This window comes from Myotis daubentonii, chromosome 14 (genome assembly GCF_963259705.1).
Source record: "Myotis daubentonii chromosome 14, mMyoDau2.1, whole genome shotgun sequence".
NCBI lineage: Eukaryota > Metazoa > Chordata > Mammalia > Chiroptera > Vespertilionidae > Myotis > Myotis daubentonii.
Window position 1 is genome coordinate 43,099,505 of NC_081853.1, and position 12,429 is coordinate 43,111,933.

Below are 12,429 nucleotides of genomic sequence, written 5' to 3' on the forward strand. Positions count from 1 at the left end.
ACGCGCAGCGTGGACACAAGGAAGACAAGGGTCATATCCACCTGGATTGTGAGTTTGTGATAATGGTTTTAAAGGGCTTTTGAGACCCTGGGTTGATTTAGGAAAGATAAAATTTATATCCCAACCTTGATTAGGTTGCTCAGTTTCTTAGAGCATTGTCCTGATACACCAAGATTTCAGGTTAATCCCCATTCAGAGCACGTACAAGAATCAATCTATGAATTCATAAATAAGTAGAACAACAAATCAATGACTCTCTGTCTCTCTGTCTCTCTCTCTGTCTCTGTCTCTCTCTCTCTCTCTCTCTTTCTTCCTTTCTCTCTCTTTAAAATCAATTAAAACTAAAATAAAATAGATATTCCATTAGACAGGAGGGGAAAGACCCCTGGAGACTTGGTATGAATTAGGTTGTGAACAGGGAAGCGGGCTTATTATGAATGATGTGGAATAATGGATTTACTGTAGGGATCAGACCTTGCAGAGTTGTGGGGACAGCTTGAGCTGCAGAGGTCTGGCAGGGCTCAGGTGGAGGAGCAGAGAAAAATCACCGAGCAAGGATCATGAAGGGAGCTGATGAGGAGGTTGGCAAAAGGCATCGCCTCTGCTGCTGGTGGTGGACCTGAGGTTGCCCATAGGGCTGACGTGAGAGGAAACAAGGACACACTGGCACCTGGGAGGATGAACTGAAACCTGTGCCTGTAGAAGAGGCTGGTGCTCTTCACCCAGGAGCTGCACACACACACTCAGGAACTAAGGGTGGAAGCCGGTGGGAGCTGGGGAGATGTGAGCCCACCTCTGCCCTCACAAACTAGGTAAGTTAGACGATCAGAGATAACATGTAGGAGCTGCGACAGTGCCTTTCATGTGCAATGCTGAGGCTTCACTTCTGCTTCCAAATTTCACTCATATTTCTATTGTGACCAACCTTAACTTGACCCCACAGTTTTCCACAGATATGTCTCCCTCCCACAGGTAAGGGAATTCCAGGAAACCTGGTCAAATGGAACTAAGTCAACACAATACAAAACCAATGCAGTTGGCTGAGGCAACCTATGCTGGGGGTGGCTGGATGAGACACAGGGTATATTGGGGTGAGTAGTCAGGTAGTAGGTGGGTGATGACCCCTGTGAAGAGATAAAGCTGCAATGGATGGCCTTGAGGGCCTTGATAAATATTAGGCTCCTTATCCTCTGGACAACAGTGGTTTATAAATGGAGGAGTAACACGATAAAATGAGTTTGCTTTAAGAAAATTGAAGCAGTGGTTCTCACACTTTCTGGTGTCAGAAACCTTCTATGCTCAACAATTATTGAGGATCCCAAAGAGTTTTTGGTTTATGTGGGCTATATTATTCATATTTACCATATTAAAAATTAAAACAAATTTAAAATGTTTATCAATTCATTAAAAAATCACAATAAACCCATTATGTGTTAACATAAAAGCACATTTTTATGAAAAATAATTTATTTTCCAAAACAATAATTCAGTGAGAAGAGTGACATCATTTTACATTTTTCCACATCTCTTTGGTGTGTGGCTTAATAGAAGACCGTCTCATTTTCATGTCTGCTTCTGCATTCATTCTCTTGTGAAATCCCATGTTAGAAAGACTTTGGAAAACTCCGCTGTACACTTGTGATAAAATACGAGTAGAAAAGGCAACTCATATGTTTAGCATTATGATGTAATACTATGGGAACAGTCTATATTATGTCTATAGTCAAATCATGTCTACAATATTATAGGTATAGTCTCATCTTCATGGATTCATTGTACAGGTTTCAGGGACCTCCAGGAGACCCCGGACCAACATCTGAGAGCCATTAGTGCAAAGGGTAGCTAGGTGGGCAGACAGTGCACAGGGCTATAGGAAGGAGTTCTTCTAACAGTGTTGGGGAGGAAAATAGGGCCTGCACCAAGGCATATCAGCCAGGAAGGAGAATCAAGGATGGAGAGAGATGCTCAGTCGACTGATGCCATAGACCTTAGTAACCAATTAGGTGTGGGGATGAAAGAGAGGGGAGAGTCTTGAGCCAATGAATGGCTGGATATTTACCAGTCCAGGTGTGGGGTGTTTTTCAATCCATCCCTGGGCCAGCCTTCTATTGCACAAGGGTTTGACCTGAGGTAGAAAGGAGGGGAAAAGGAGGTGGGAGGCCCAGCCCTGAGCTGTGTTATCTAAATCTGACTTTTTATAGTATGATCATGCATGGGTAGAATTCGGGGTGACCAGAGTTACTAAAAGCATTTGAGTGCAGGCTGTGCAGTTCACACATGCAGGGACACAGAAAGATGGCCGTTTGGTGACTAACAAAGATGACAAGGCTTGGACACATTTGTGGTTGAAAGAGAAGTTAGGATGGACTCAGGAAGCCAGAATGGGTTTTTTTTAATATATATACGTGTGTGTATATGTGTGGTTTATATATGTATGTGGTTATATGTGAGTGTGTGTAAATATGGTTTTATATATGTATATGGGGTGTGTGTGTGTGTATAGTTTTATGTATAAATAGCTATATAGGCTCAGGCCTCAGCATGGGGATTGGAATGAACTGGTCTGAGCATCTGAAGTTGTGGATGGCGTTCCTGGTTTGCCACCAACTGGCAGTGTGATCTTGGACAACTCGCTTACTGTTTCTGGGCCTCTATCTCCTCTTGGGAAATGTAGAGGGTGTGAAAGATCAGGAATCCTATGACCCAGTATGCATATTTTACAGCCATAAAGAGTGATCTTCCATCAGTGTCAGAGTTTGCCTGACAAGCCTTTTCCTGAGCCTCGTTTTCAGTCTTGCTGGTTAAGGGTTTGGGAAATGAATGGAGAAGCAATCAATCTGACATCAGGGGACTATAGATAGACGCTCGGTTCTCAGGAGCTGCAGGTCTTGTCATTTGTTTGGATGCTGTCCCCAGCTTGGCCTGCCAACCGTGGCACCTTCTTGTTTCCTTAGTTCTTGAAAAGGCAGGCTTTTCTGCCAACTCTATCTACATGCACACACACACACACACACACACCAATTTGATTACACTCTACTCAGAGTTTCCCTAAGTACTCCATTATGGTATGGGAGGTAGTTTTAGATATATTTCTTTGATATTTATGTATACTTTGATAGGCATTAGAAATATACACTAAGCATAGCAAAACCACTAATATAAATATTATTTCTTAGGTGAAGAAATAATTTAAATAAGTCAATTGAATTAAATGATTGCATTAATGTTAATACCGGCAGAATTTGGATGCAACAAAATTCTTGAAGGGAGCATGTGAGTGACTAGCATGTGGGAAGCACTAACTTAATTGTATTATGAAGATTTTAACCAATTCAGAAAAGGTCTTATCAAGTGCTATCTGAAACATATGCCAGAAGTGTTTTATTCTTCATTGTTTTGGCATTTCAGCCTGAAAATTCCTTTAGGAAATCTGAGTTATTTCACATTCACTTTATATTGGTCATGTTAGGTACTTTAAATGTGAGACTTTAATCAGATATAGTTAGGAGAAATAATCAGGCCAATTAAAATGAAGGGAAATTCTGTAAAACAACTGGACTCTATAAAAATCTCTATGTCATAAAAGACCAAAACAAATAAAAACAAACAAAGCCCAAAAGACCATGTCTGGGGAACCATTCTAAACAAAAGGAAACTAAAAAGATATGACAATCCTATATAATAAAAGCCTAATATGCAAATTGACCGAACGGCAGAACAACCGGTTGCTATGACACGCACTGACCACCAGGGGGCAGATGCTCAACACAGGAGCTGCCCCCAGCCCACAGGCCCCAGGTTGACAGTAGCCCCACAGAGGGAGGCAATCAGTGGTGGTGGCTGCGGGTGGGGCCAGTGAACAGGCAGCACCAGGCTGACCGAAGTGGGTGCCCTCCCCCCATCACCCTGCCAGTTGCCCCGCAGATTGGCCCTGATCACCAGCCAGGCCTAGGGACCCTAGCCATGTATGAGTTTTGTGCACTGGGCCTCTAGTTAAATGCAATGTATGGTCCTTAATTGGACCCTGGATAAAAAATAAATTATAAAGGACACTTGGATATACTTAAGGAAATTTGAAAACCAACTTTGTATTAGAATATAGTATACTTCTAAATATTAAATTTTCTGAATATGATAATTATAGTATGAGGGAATAATTTTGTTGAGATATTTAGGGATGAAATACATCAATATCTGCAACTAACTCTCAGTTTAAGCCAAAGTATATACACATACACATATACTCACTTGCACATATAATGCCCATATAAACACACAGATATATACATGTACATAACACACATATGCACATACATATACATAGATGCATAAACATATGTGTTCACATTTAAACATATGCCATAGATGCATGTACATGGAGAGGGAAAGCAAATGTGACAGAATATTAACAGTTGGTTAATCTGAATGTTCACTGTGCAATTCTTGCACCTTTTCTGTAGACTTAGACTTCAAACTTTTCAAAATAAAAAGCTGCAAGAAAATATTAGACTTTTTGAGATAAGTCACAGAGCTAATCTAAGAATTTCACTGTATAAATCAAGAAGTAGGTCTTCAGGAATCGGATAACACTTTTAAAAAATCCTATATAATAAAAGCCTAATATGCAAATTGACCAAACGACCAGTGGAACGACTGGTCGCTATCACATGCACTGACCACCAGGGGGCAGACGCTCAATGCAGGAGCTGCCCCCAGCCTGCAGGCCCCAGGCCAGCCAACGCAGGTACCAGTGGGGGCTCTCCTATCGCCCCACCAGTTGCCCCACAAATGGGCCCTGATCGCTGGCCAGGCCTAGGGACCCTACCAATGCACAAATTTCATGTACTGAGCCTCTAGTTATTATTATTTTTATTGCTCATCTCACCCTATTTTTAAATTTTTGTTGTTTTTATTTTACCCATCTCCCCTTCCACTTTGACTACCATCAGATTGTTTTCTTATCTTTGGATCTGTTTCTATTTTGTTTATTCATCATTTTTTACATTCCACATGTAAGTGAGATCATGCAATATTTATCTTTTTTTTGTCTATTTCACTTAGCATAACATCTAGGTTCATCCATGTTATTGCAAATAGCAAGATTTTTTATTACTGAATAATAATCCATTGTATATGTGTACCACCTCTTCTTTATCCATTCATCTATCAGCGGACACCTAGGGTTGCTTCCATATCTTGGCTTTTGTGAATAATGCTGCAATGAATATAAGGGGCCATATGTCTTTTTGAATTAGTATTTTAGTTTTCTTTGGATAAATACCACCCAGAAGTGGAATTGCTGGCATGAATGGTATCTCTATTTTTAGTTTTTTGATGAATTCCCCATACTATTTTCCATATTGGCTGCACCAATTTTCAATTGATTTGCATTTCTCTGATGATTAGTGATGGTAAGCCTCTTCATATATCTGTTGACCATTTGTATGTCCTCTTTAGAAAAATCTCTATTCCATCCTCTGCCCATTTTTTAATTGGGTTGCTTGTTTTTTGTTGTTAAGATATAGGAATTTCTTATATATTTTGGATATTAACCCTTTATCAGATTATTATTTGCAAACATCTTCTCCCACTCAGTAGGCTGTCTTTTGGTTTTGTCGATGGTTTGGGATAACGTTTTCTTGAGCTCACTAAGGAGCATGCTTACATTGGTGCAAAGACCCACAACAGCTCCACAGCTATTCCTCCACTAAAATTCCCTCCACCAACCAAGTAACGATTAGACATAAAGCAGGCCTCTGGGCAGCAGACCCGAAGACGAACAGTTCATGGTGACTTCCTGGATTCTAGCTTGCATAGGCCTGTCTATTACAGCCGATAAAACAATACGATTATAGAATAGCCTCTGCTCTAGTATAATAAAATGTTTGTGAATTCAGAAGTCCTTCACTAACTATTTATTGAGTGTCTACTATGGTCCAGGTATTGTTCCTAGGGCAGAGGAAGATGGTTAAGATCTACTTCTCCTGGAGATGACGTTCTTGAGTGGGAGGGACAGAAGTAGCCAAGCAAGTACTGAGATGAATCGGGTGATATAAAGAATTGCCAAGTCTTATAAAGAAAAAGAAAGTATGAGAGTAACGTGACAGGGAGTGATGAAGCAGGGTGTTGTGGAAGGCTTCTCTGAGGAGCTAATGGATCGTTAATATCACAAGGAAGAGCTATTTTGCTTTAAATGTCTCTGCTGTTTATTCCTAATTTGCACGGCCTTTGAGCTTGCCTCTGATGTCAAGGTCAAGAATCTTCTGAAGCCCGACTGTTCTGCTGGACTGCCTCAGGGTCAGTGTGTCTGGTGTATTTCACACCAAGTGACTACAGAGTGGGGCCGATGCACAAGTGTGCTCTCGTTCCCCTGTGCTCTTGTTGACGAATGCAGGAGTTCTCTGTGTACTTCTCATCTTTTATGATGGACTTTTAAGGAAGTTTAATTCACAAACCACGCAAAGCTCATCATTTGCTCCTACTGACACACGGTGATGAAAGTGAGTTATTGTTCCTGAATAATGCTGCAAGGAAGCCTTCCAACCAGCAATTTTCAATAATGCCACATTGGCACCCCTCTGAATTACTATCTGCTTTGGCTAATTCAATATGACAGGTTTCTAAAGCAATTTGAGTTCATGTGAAAGCAGCGAGAGAGAGTATTCAAACTTACTTAAAGGAGGGCGGGAGGAAGGAACTTATATTGCAATCTCCTGTAACACAGATCGAGATTTACTTGGATTCATTTCCTGGAGACATTCAATATGTTTTATCTTTTTCTTTTTCAGTCTCCTTTTCAGTTACATCTGATAATTATATTCTATCGGCCGTGCTTCAGTTTACCCCAGAGTATAGAATCCATCAGCTGATTCTCTGGCTCAGAGGCCAATATTACTTAGCATGAGAGAAATTCCAGTTTTTAAAAAGGAGGTCAACATATGCCCCACATATAAAAATCACTCAGGAAATAGGCCGGCAGGTAAAAAGAAACTATGTAGGATTCTGAATATCAATGTTCCTTCTCTTCCCCTGTTTCCACCTGGCTGAACCAAAGCTGGCTTTCCAGATGGCAAGGTGTGGGCCAGGCAGCGTGGTATTGGTATAAACGAAAGGATTTGGAGTCAGAGAACCTGGTTGCAGTCCCAGCCGTGCCACCTATGACTGTGAACTTGGCTCAAGGCCTGGCTCATTGTAAACATTCAACAAATATGAGCCCATTTCCTCCTCCATCTTCTTTCCCTTACCATTCTGTCCCTCAGCTCCCATCAGGCATGTTGCCCTTCTTTCTGTCTGTAGAACATGCCACGCATATTCCTGCTTCAAAGCTGCTGTACTTGCACTTCCTTCTGCCGGATATGTCCCTCCCACAGATCACCCCATGGCTTTCTACTCACTTTTAGTTCTCATCTCAAATGCCACCACTAAGAGCAGCCTTCCCACGCTTGGTCACTCTCTAACATATTACCCTGATGGGTTTTCTTCATGGCTCCTCTCACTGTCTTTTGTTACCTTGATAATTTATTTGTGTGTTTGTATTATCTTTCTCCCAGTTTCCACCCTGAGCTCTGTGGGAGCAGAGTCTTGATTATTGTGGGTATACCAGCACTGGTACGTATTAGGTGCTCAATAAATATTAGTTGCATGGAAGTTATTGGGACCTTCCTGAGAGATGGAAGAGCCTTGCGTGGCTCTTCTGAAGGTCAGATGATACAAATCTCAGAGAGTCATTTAGAAATTATCAAACACTTATTATTAAGTCTTCTCCACCTCATCCATGAAGCACCTCTTCCCATCACCCCAGACTGAAGCGCCCTTTTCATATCCTTGGCGGCTTTTTCTGTAAAGGTCTCGCTTTTCTGACACGTAATTTAACTCCTGATACCTTTCATTGACAGGCGTTTCAAATGAAACTCAGAAGAATTTAAAGCAAGATGAAAGATGCTCCAGCTTGGAAATTGGTACTCAGCCTACAGTTTAGAGATGTAAGTACACAGAGCAGGCAGCATTTACACAATGCCCAGCAGCAGAGGGAGACTGTATTGAGAACGCAAGCTACACACAGCCTCCCTGTGCCAAGTTAGGCCTAAAGAAAATAGCATCATATGCCTGGTTTGGGGGAGGGAGGACATAAATGCAGAGGGTTCTGCTTGGCAGCAGGCACGCTGGTGCCAAGGCCACGGCCACGGCCCATTTCTGTTCCTTGTGTTCTTTCAAGACAGCAGCTCTGTGATGGAGGAGGACAGTGCTGATAATGAGTTGCCGGGGACATCTTGCCCATGGAAAGTAGAAGGATTCTTTTTTTTTTTTAATCTACCTACCTTTGTGGAAAAATTTCAACCTTTACTATTTATAACCTTTTCCGTCTTCAATCAACATGTAGTGTGTTGGCTTTGAAACAGCTTGATTTAAATTGTGGAAGAAAAGGAAGGGGAGTTTTCAGAAATCTCAATCCATTATTCATGATGTTTAGAAAGATGTGTGGTTTTCTGTTTTTTCACAAGTGAGAAAATCATCCTGATAGAAGCTGAATCAGGTAGCAAATTGTGTTGATTTCAGAGGGTGAAACCCCTTCCTCGCTGCCACCTTGCAGACACAATACTGTATTCAAGGGCCTTGTGCCTTCTCCCCTCCCCATCTCAGTTTTTCCAGGAAAGGGGTCATTTAATGGTCAGTGGAACTTGACGTTTCTAGTTTAAGAAAATGTAACCATATTTTGAATTTGGGGACAATTACTTCACCCATGGGTTTCAAAATGCATCATCCCCCTCTATTTTGAAGTATAAGAATTTTGGTAAACTGACTCAAAAAAAAAGGAGAGTGCACATCCGACCTGCTTTCTCCTCTCCCTTTCTCAGAGGGGCAGAATCCTGCCCAAACCTCCTAGGACCTGGGCTTTCATGGATAAACACCCAAGAGAAACCTTATAAAAATGCTCAGATCTACTGAAAAAAAGAAGTATATAGCACAGGATTTTGATGCAAAGTGTTTTAATTATAGAATTTTGATTTATTTGAGTGACTTAAAGAATGAACAATTGAAACATCAAATTTGTAATATGGGCTATACTTTAAAATGATGAATTACACTGTGTATATTCTCTTAAACTCACATTTCTCCCTTTAGGCAACTCAAAAATAAGAACTGGCAATTTTTATTCTTTTGGAGAACTGAAGATTTCTTGTAGGGAGTTTTGTTTAAAGAGGAGTGGTGAATAAGTCAGCACAGGAGAAATCACAAATTAAATCCAGCCCCGAATACAGCTCATTCAGAGGATTCAAGCAAACCTCTTTTGTTATTTATTTGTGAAGCTCCTTATGTTTTTTAAAAAACAATTAGAAATAGAAAGTAGATCTTAAAGGGGTCCAAGGGTTTCATATTGTATCATCTAACTCAAGGCCAGGCTGCCCCAGGTAGGACCAACCACTAGACGGAATTTCCTTGAAACATCACATGAGTGATTCTTTCCCTTGCTGGCTTGTTTTTGAGGATGAAAAGCTTCCACTGGCCTTTGTGAAGAAACTAACATTTGAGCTCCAAGGTTCAAAGAGAATGCTTTGCCCCTCTGACTTCTCTGTGCTGTTTCTTTGGAAACTTCAGTTCAGAACATTTCGTCTTTAGTTCAGAACAGCACAAGAACAAGTAAAGAGAATTTTTCTAGATGCCCGTTATATGACAGTTTTCTCCAGGTCCTTTTCACATATTCCCCATATTTAAAAAAATTAAACTCTGAGTTTTAATTTTATGGTTTTTGACCTAAGGTCTTGTATTCCCATTCTATTTGAAGGAGAATTCCCTCAGTTTAGGTCTCTATCAGTTTATGCCTGTTCTCAGATTTGCTTGTTTTCCACCTTCTTCCTCTACCTCGGGCCTTACTTCAGATTACCACCAGATTCATTTTCCCAAAATGCCACTTTGAGTTGGTAACTTCCTTGCTTAAAGTACTTGGTGACTCTCAGCTATCGATTAAGTCATATTCCTTAACCTGGCATTCAAGGCCAACCACGGCCTCCTTCTCCTTCTCCTAATATATTTCATGGTGGAATTCAAGGCTAACCATAGCCTCCGCCTTCTCCTAATATTTTTGATTTTGCATCTCAGTGCTCATGCTGGATGTCATACACACTACTGATGGTCTTGGCACATACTCTGCATTTTCTATGCCACTGATGTAGTCTCTGCTTAAGACTTCCTCCCTTCTCTTCCCTTTTACTTGTCCATTCCTATTGCATCCTTTCTAGACCCAGGTCAAGAACTAATGCAAGTAGTTGACCATCTCTGATTACAATAATCCCTCCTTTTAAATAAACTTTTTATCTTGAGATTATTTGCTCTATTTTTTCCCTTTTATAAGCTGTGTCCAAGACTACATGTCTTATGGTCCAAGACCATGTCTCATAACTTTGTGTACCTCTATTCACTGCGTAGCTTGCCATCTGACACATGATAAGTATTCTGCAATATTTTTTATTTGTTCTCAAAAGTGATGTAAATCTCTTTCTAATAAATAGTGGCTTCCATTTCTTTAAAAAAAACTTTTTATTAAATTTATTGGGGTAACATTGGTTAGTAAAATGACATAGGTTTCAAGTGTACAGTTCTATGATACATCACCTGTATATTGCATTGATATTTACCACCCAAACTCAAATCTCCTTCCATAAACATATATTTGACCCTCTTTACCCTTTATTATCCCACCAACCCCTTTCCCTCTGGAAACTACCACACAATCGTCTGTGTCTGTGGAGTTTTTCTTTATTTATCGTGTTTGTTCATTTGTTGCTTTCAGTTTTATTCCCACATGTGAATGAAATCATATGGTTCTTAACCTTTTCTGCCTGACTCATGAGTCAACTAAGCTTTTCTGTTGAACCTCGGAAACCATATCAGGTCACTTTACTTCCAGAATATGGGCTGTTGTATCCAGGGTCTGAAAGGCCCAGGAAAGAGAGTGTGAAACATATTTGGAAGCGGGAGCATGCTAGATCCAGAAATGGGGAGAAATGGGCCGCCCAGCTCAACCCATAAGTGGCATATCTAGGGTGGGGCAATAGTAGCAGCTTACTGTGGGGCAGGCAATAAAGGCACATAGAAGATTTAGAGCTATCATGAAACCAACCAAGACTTGTTCTGCTTCTTATCAGCAAACACCAGCATTTCTAAACAATGTCAGTAATGAAGTACTCTTTCCTCCCACAATATGCATATTTATTACTGTTAAATTTTAATAGTATAAGAAAGCTCCAAATTAGCACATCACCATTATTATTGTTGTTGTCATTATTATTATTATTGAATAAATGCTGTATTCTACACAGAAGTTAATTCGGAGAAGTCCCAGATATGCAGACTGGCACACATAGCCTCAGTTACCCACTCACAAAGAAAAACTGAATGGTTCCAGATCCTTCTCTTGCTTCCCGCATAACTGGTGGCGCCAGCCCAGTGGTACTATGTATGTTTGCATTAATCTAGTAGATTCGGAGCAAACAGTGGAGCACTGTGGTTGTAAAACTAAATAGAACCTGAGTTGCATTAATTCTGCCATTTTCTGTGACCACTTGTGGTTTTTCTTGGTGTTTAACTCAGCTATTTCCAGCTATATAATTTTGTTTGGTGAGTGTACATTTTTTAAAAAAATAAAACAACTTTGTTTTTTTATTAATTTTCAGAGAGGAAGGGAGAGAGATAGAAACATCAATGATTAGAGAGAATCATTGATTAGCTGCCTCCTGCATGCCCCCCACTGGGGATCGAGCCTGCAACCTGGGTATGTGCCCTTGACCGGAATCAAACCTGGACTCTTCAGTCCGTAGGCCGACACTCTATCCACTGAGCCAAACCAGCTAGAGTGGTGAGTGTACAGTTTAGTTTATACATGCAGTTATGTTTGCTCCATTTCATGATTATCATGGATAATCATTTCTTCCATATGGAGGAGGGTATGTTAAAATGATTACTCCTAGAGGCATGTATAGTAAGAGTTCCCCTGCATCAGCTGTGCTTGTTTTACTGAAGAACGTGAGCCTGTGTGTGTGTGTGTGTGTGTGTGTGTGTGTGTGTGTGTGTGTGTGTGTTCCCTTGTTAGTATTTGTCTCCTCTGCTAGTCTCAGCTTCCATAGGAACAGGGAATTTGCTTCATCAATGCTGTATCCTGGACATCTTTCAATAAATACTTGTTGAGTGAATGAGTGAGAGAAGTGTCATAATATATCCCACAGACACTTTCATTGATTGTCTTCTCTCCAAACAAATGGGTTACAGAAGTACTGTTTGCCTAGCCTAAAGAATGTGGTTTTCTTGAAATAGATGGAAAATCACCCGAACTTCCTTACCCACCTATTTAGCCTGCAAACCTAACTCAGAAGGGGGCAGCATCGTCAAAGTGACCATATATTGAGAGTTTACTATAATTAGGCCCTTTAATAT

General features: G+C 40.6%; 1 protein-coding gene across 6 annotated transcripts in view; it reads left to right on the forward strand.

The window, feature by feature from the left end:
* The window catches only part of LRRC3B (leucine rich repeat containing 3B), a 76,875-nt gene that overhangs the window by 18,063 nt on the left and 46,383 nt on the right, over positions 1-12,429 (forward strand). For 4 of the 6 annotated variants that reach the window (XR_009448564.1, XM_059664108.1, XM_059664105.1 and 1 more), the window contains exon 2: positions 7,896-7,982. The exons of the other annotated variants lie outside the window; for them this stretch is intronic. The gene's annotated coding sequence lies outside the window, so the exon portion shown is untranslated. The remainder of the gene's footprint in view (positions 1-7,895; positions 7,983-12,429) is intronic. 6 annotated transcript variants of the gene reach the window in all.